This window comes from Myotis davidii, unplaced genomic scaffold (genome assembly GCF_000327345.1).
Source record: "Myotis davidii unplaced genomic scaffold, ASM32734v1 scaffold486, whole genome shotgun sequence".
Classification (NCBI taxonomy): domain Eukaryota; kingdom Metazoa; phylum Chordata; class Mammalia; order Chiroptera; family Vespertilionidae; genus Myotis; species Myotis davidii.
Genome location: NW_006298678.1, coordinates 551897 through 558499, shown reverse-complemented (window position 1 = coordinate 558499; position 6603 = coordinate 551897). Strand labels below are relative to the sequence as shown.

Here is a 6603-nt window from a genome sequence, read left to right as displayed (position 1 = left end):
GGCTGATGGCTGCCATTACAGCGATGGTGGTGGTGGGAGCTTCTCCTGCCTCTTCAGCAGTGCTAAGGATGTCCGACTGCAGCTTAGGTCTGCTCTCCGCTGGCAAGTGGACATCCCCCATGGGCTCCCGGGCTGCCAGAGGGATGTCTGATTTGCCAGCTTAGGCCCAATCCCCTGGGGAGCAGGCCTAAGCCAGCAGGTGGTCATCCCCCGTGGGGTCCCAGACTGTGAGAGGGCACAAATTTTTGTGCACCAGGCCTCTAGTTAACAAATAAAGTAAAGCTTTTGTCTGGTAAGTTTACTGTCTGGCTTCTTCAGATATTGTTTCTTTTGATTGCTTTTTCTCCCTGTGTGAGAGCCATAATTTCTTGTTTCTTTTATGCCTTGTAATTTTTTTTTTCAAAACTGGATATTTTTAAATACAATGTGGCAACGCTATAAGTAAAATTGTCCCCTGCCTAGGGTTTGTTGTTGCTTTGTTGTTTGTTTGTTTAGTGCATTTCTGTGCTCATTCTGTAAAATTGGTATTCTCTGTCTTGTGCAGCCACTGAAATCTTGGCTCAGTGATCAGGTCACCATTGAACAGCAATTTTTGTAAGTGCCTCCAAGCAAGAAGTCTTCCCATTTGCAGTGGTTCTCAACTTTCCTAATGTCGTGACCCTTTAATACAGTTCCTCATGTTGTGGTGACTCCCAACCATAAAATTATTTTCGTTGCTACTTTATAACTGTAATTTTGCTACTGTTATGAATTGTAATGTAAACATCTGATATGCAGGATGTATTTAGGCGAAAAGGGTCGTTCGACGCGAAAAGGGTCATTCGACACCCAAAGGGGTCGTGACCCACAGGTTGAGAACCTCTGGTCTAGGGGCATTTTGTGTGTGTTGGGGCACACCTTTAATACTAATAGAGCCAATTACATCTCTGTCTTTGCCATCGATCACTGCTCGCAAAGAGCCTCAAGGTCAGCAGAGCTGAGAATTTAGGAACTTCTCAGGTCGTTTCTGGAATACGTTAGAGCTTTTCAAAGCCTCCCACAGACATATCAATCTCCAGTGTTTCCTTTTAATTTTTTAGTTTGTCTGATTTTTGCTCCACTTTTTACCACTATTTCGGGCAGTCATGATGTTATAGAATTGCTACTGATTTGTCTTTCACAAATGACCCCAGGAAAAAGTTTCAGAGAATCACCCAAGAAGCCCCATGATGCCAATTCTCTGAGACTGGGACTCTGAAGGAGTTTTAGCCTCAGTCAGCAGTTGCCAGGCTGCCTGTTTCACCATGATTTGGAGCTGTTTGTTTTCAAGGCTGCATGAATATAAGGAGGAGGAAAAGGACAGTTTAAAATGTCATGAACCTCTCTTTTCTTACTGAGATTCTGCTGAATAAAGGATGCCTGAATGATTTCAAACCTCAGCTGATTTCCAGAGGTCAAACAATGTTGATAATGACTATTTTTTTGCAAGTGTTTTTGTTGCTGTTATGAAGGAGAGGGTATTTGGAGGTCAGTGCTCTGCCATTCATATTGATGTCTACATTGTTTTTTAACAGCAAAAAGCTGAAAACAACCTTACAATATCATACTCTCTTGATCATGGCTCATCAACAAGAGTGATATGCCATGAACATCTATATCACAGGCAATTGGGAAACCTCACAGAAGAATGTGTTAGAGCTATCTTTCTTGCCTTAGACGGGTGTTCATGATATTTTATTTTTTTAAATTTTTATTTATTTGTTTTCTTGGCAGAACCAGCTGAGACTTTATTTTGAAAAACAAACAAACGATGATTCAGACACCAGCTTCCCATCGCGGGTCTCAATCTTCTTCACAACCACAGTCTTGGAGGAGCTGGTGCGGCTGAAGGAGCCAGAGCTCCTGCCAGAGCCCAAGTTGGCCTGGAAGCCCAGGCCATAGTTGAGGTTCCCATAAGATGGGTTTATCAGCCCACCTGAGTAGCAGTTGGTGGTCTTGGTGTGGATACTCATGTTCTGCATCCCAGATTCCAGCCTGTTCTCCTCACCCTCCAGCAGCTAGCAATATGTAGCGATCTCCACGTGCAGGGTCAGCTTGACGTTCATGAGCTCCTAGTACTCATGCAGCTGCAGGGCCATGTCCTGCTTGGTGTTTCTCAGAGTGACCTCCAGCTCAGCCATCTTGGACTGAGCATCCTTGATGGCTCCCCATGCTGCTTGGAATTACAATTGGCAGCCTTTAGGGAAGCCTTCTGGTCTTTGAGGCCCTCGATCTTAGCCTGGAGTTGACTGATGTTCCAGTTCACCTCAGAAATCTGTCTTCATGCGATGCAGGTCATCCCCGTGCCTCCCAGCCAATGTCTGCAGCTCCTCATTCTTGATCTGGTAATGGTCTCAGCCTTAGCCCAGCTGCAGTTGGCTATGTCCTCGCACTGGGCCTTGACCTCAGGGTTGATGCCGTGGAGGTCCAGAAAGCAGATGTTGTCCATGAACAGCACCACAGATGTGTCGGAGATCTGGGACTGCAGTTCATGAATCTTCTCTTCATACAGCTGCCTGTAGAAGTTGATCTCATTGGTCAGCCTTTCCAGGCAGGACTCCAGCTCTACCTTGTTCGTGTACGCTTCATCCACATCCTTCTTGATGAGGACACATTTATTCTCCATCCCTGTGCGCTTGTTGATCTCATTCTCGTACTTATTCTTCAAGTCCTCCATCAGTCCCTGAATGTTGCCAAACTCTGCCTATCAGCCTAGTTTCTCCTGACCCAGCGTGTCCAGCTGCCGCAGAAAGTTGTTGCTGTAGCTCTCGAACGTGTCATCCATGTTGCTGTGAGTCCTCTTCTGCTGCTGCAGGAGGTTCCATTTGGCCTCCAGAATCTTATTCTGCTGCTCCAGGCTCTGTACCTTATTGATGAAGGAAGCAAACTTGTTGTTGAGGGTCTTGATCTGCTCTTTTTCCTGGTTGTGCACAGCCTGGATGTTGGAATCCACCTCCAGCTTCAGGGAGCTTAGCAGGCTCTGGTTCACTTGTACAGCTGTGATGCTCCCCATACTCCCAGGCCCACCATAACCCCAAGCCAGACTCAGACTGGTGCCCAGGGCACTTTGGTAGCTGCTGCCAATCCGGGAAAAGGCCGAGGAGCTGATGCGAGTGCCGGGCCCACTGGCTACTGAAGGCCCGGGGGCCAGAGATGGACACCTTGTAGGTCTTCTGGGTCACCCATATGTACACGGTCGAGGCTGGAATGAAGGAGAGCAGACTGAACCAGACAGAGATTCGAGAAGAAGCCAAAAAGCTGCTTCTCATGATGTTTTAAATTAGAAAAGTTGGAGACAGAATGAATCCATGTGTTTATGTATCTATGTTGGTATCCATTTATCTTTTTTTTTTTTTTGAAATCATAACAACCTAAAGTCCCTAGGTATGAGTCCGTATCTTCCTCTGAGTGTGAGGCCAGCTGTATGAGGACAGTGGGGATGTCGAAATTGACTGCAGTGAGACAGCTTATTAACTTTCTATTAGTTTTGCATTCTTTCAGAGGCCGTGGGGAGCATGTGTTTATATTTGCCATTTCTAAAGAGAATATTATCTTAAGAAGTATTTATAAGGATAAAGCTATCCATTATTCTACAATCCTAAGGAGTTTTACATTTAACATTTTCTCTGCTTTTTATATCTATATCAATGCTTATTCATGGTATTATTATTATTATTATTATTATTAATGTATCTCCAAAGATTTCATAGTTCAAAAAACTACACATTGTACTGGCTCTCCATGTTTGTTAAGACTATTTTTTAGACTCGCGAGAGATGAGCTATGCAGTTGGTGCCCAGTGGTGCTCCAAGTACAGCAGAGATGGCCTGAACAATTGGCAGGGCCTCTTGTGACCAGTGCTGCCTGCCAGGCACCGGGAATCTCCAGGATGCAATGACGGAAAGGGAGGGCTGTTCACGGAGGTCTGGCTTGTGCTGTGGAGGTCTTGGTGGATTACTGCAGGACACTGCCTTGTCCTGTGTACTCAGCCCTCAAGTGACTATCTATAATATCTAGTCAAGCCCTCAAAGAGATGCACTTGACTCTTGAGAGGAGGTTACAGGGAAGCCCAGGGTGCTGTGCTGTGCTGTGCTGTGCTCTGCTGCCCTGCCCTGCCCCTGCTTTACTATGTGGGGGCCCTGCCTGTGCTAGAGACGGACAGACTCCAGGAGGGGTTCAGGGAGAAGAGCTGGAGAGCAGCCCCTGCACACCTGCAGCTCCTGCTACACCTGCCTGGCTGTCACTGGGAAGCCCTGATCAGTCTCTGCTTTCCCGATACCAAGTCCACTCTGCATCGATGGATTTACTCCTTGGCAGGTGTGTATGGCTCCTGACAGAGATTTCACTGTCCCCCGGAAATCTCAATGCAGCATGTGGGCATGGCGCTGTCTTTTGAGGGCTGTGCTCCATGTTGTTGCTCTGTAATGCTGTTTCTCTTGCCGCTTTTTGCATCTCTTTTCCCTCCAAGGTCACACATCTCTTTTCTTTTGGTTACAGCAAATACACTATTTAAATGGTGCTACATTCAAGACAATCACACTATTACATTGCCTGGATCAAGTTTTTCATCATAAACACTGTTGTGAAATTGAGAGGTGCTGAGAAGGGTGCGCTGCTGTGCTGCTACTGATAGGATGTGAGTTAAGGACACATTCCAAGTCACCCCTTCTCTGGAGAGATTCACAGTGCCAGCATGTGAGGGCTGCAGTTCAGATGTGAACGTGCTGGGATGGTGACTCAGGCCTGTGTTGAGCCTGGAGGACCATGAGGACGTCAGAGCTGCCCATTCTCTACCTGAAGAATTTGGCAGGTCACTGGAGTTGTGACCATGTTAGCAACCTTTGGGGCAGAGTCTATGCCATTTGCCAGCTGTTGTCCTAGCTGAGTGCCTGACCTCATTAGTTGTTCCATGTGTTTCCTCTCATGACAGTGATCACATTTTATAAAGTGTCAGCAGGCAAATCAGTGACACATCTCTCATGAGCAGGGCTGCCCTCAGGATTTGGGAATCTGTGGGCAGGACAACTATATGTTGCAGTTTATAACATTAGTGCCAATTTTAAACACTTTTCCTGTTACTTCTATAAGTCAAAGATGTCCTTATTCCAAACCATCCAGCAGTGATTACTGTGAGAATGATTTTGGAAGTTCACCACAAAGCCCTTCTAATATAGTGTTTGTCTTATTTTATTATTTTATTATTAAGACAGTGATTTTTCTGCAGTTGAATATAGTTTGGACTTTTAAAAAAATTTTCTGTTTAAAATTGTGATTCATTGGTGGAGTTTGAAGTCATTCTTTTCAAGCAATGGCTTTCAAAATGCGAGCTCTGGGTGAGCATCATCTGCATCACCTTTAACATGTTTGAAATTCAAGTGTTTGAGCCCTACCCAAGAGCTAAAGAATTATAATTTTTGGAGTGGCCAGAAATGTGTGTTTTCAGAAGTTCTCCAGGGGGCTCTGATGCAAGCCAAAGTCTAAGCCCTATTGATCTAGAAGTGAAAAGTGTAAATAACAGATAAATGATATGTTAGCTATTCTGAATTTGTGATATATACATCTATATACACATATGTATATTTCTGTACATATATACACACATATATAGAGAAAAGAGACATAAGAAGAAACAAGGACAGGAGGGTATCACTGGTATTTCATATGCCTTTGGATATAGTGAGTAAGCCTACGTTCTTGGAAAAATCAGAGCAGAAGTGTGTGAACCATAGTAGGAGTAAATTCCTGTAGGGCTTCATCATGGACAAAGGCCTTTGACAAAAGGAAATAGTTGTACAGAACAATCAATTATTAATAATAATTTAAAAATTGGGTTATTCTTGAAAAACCAAGATGGCGGCATAGGTAAACACCGGAAATTGCTGCCTCGCACAGCCACTTCAAATAAACAACTACCAGAAAAAATCGACATCATCCAGAACCACAGGAAGGCTGGCTGAGTGGAAATTCTGCAACTAGAAGGAAAGAGAAAAGCACACTGAGACTCAGAAGAGGTGCGGTATGGAAGTAAAGTGCAGAGGTATGGAGGCGCACTCGGAAAGGGCTGGCAACTGAGGACACGATTGTCTTTTTCAATTGGGAGGGAGACACAAGCTCCCGACTGCTCTGAACGCCAGTGCCAGGCGAGTCTCTGGGGACCCAGACTTATATGGGGAGAGACTGGACTGTCTGGCAGTGGGCAGAACTCAAGGGCGACTTTTTCTCAGAGGTGCTTGCAATGATTACCGCGGAACAGTGAGACCCAGGCACTCTTGGGGTAGGACTGAGGATCAGCAATAGCTGTTTGCTCTGCCCTGTTGATTCCCTGAGACTCCGCCCCACCCAAGCTGTGCACAGAGGCTTTTGCATATGAATGCCCTGGCCCTTTGCAATCTAAAATTACCTAACAAATTGCAGCAGGGTCAGAGAGATCCAGAACATCCAAAAGAAGGCCCAAGGCCCCACAGCAGCCCGAGGGAGGGGCAGGACATCACAATCTTTAATATTTTTAATCAGCCTGTCTTCCCCAAAACAAGATGCACTGTTGCAGATACCCTTGCAGACAATAAATTTTCTCATGGGTGGGAG

At 45.4% G+C, this 6603-nt stretch overlaps 1 pseudogene; it reads right to left on the bottom strand.

The window, feature by feature from the left end:
• Positions 1–1766: 1766 nt before the first annotated feature.
• LOC102751933 lies at positions 1767–3287 on the bottom strand (annotated as a pseudogene).
• Positions 3288–6603: the final 3316 nt, after the last annotated feature.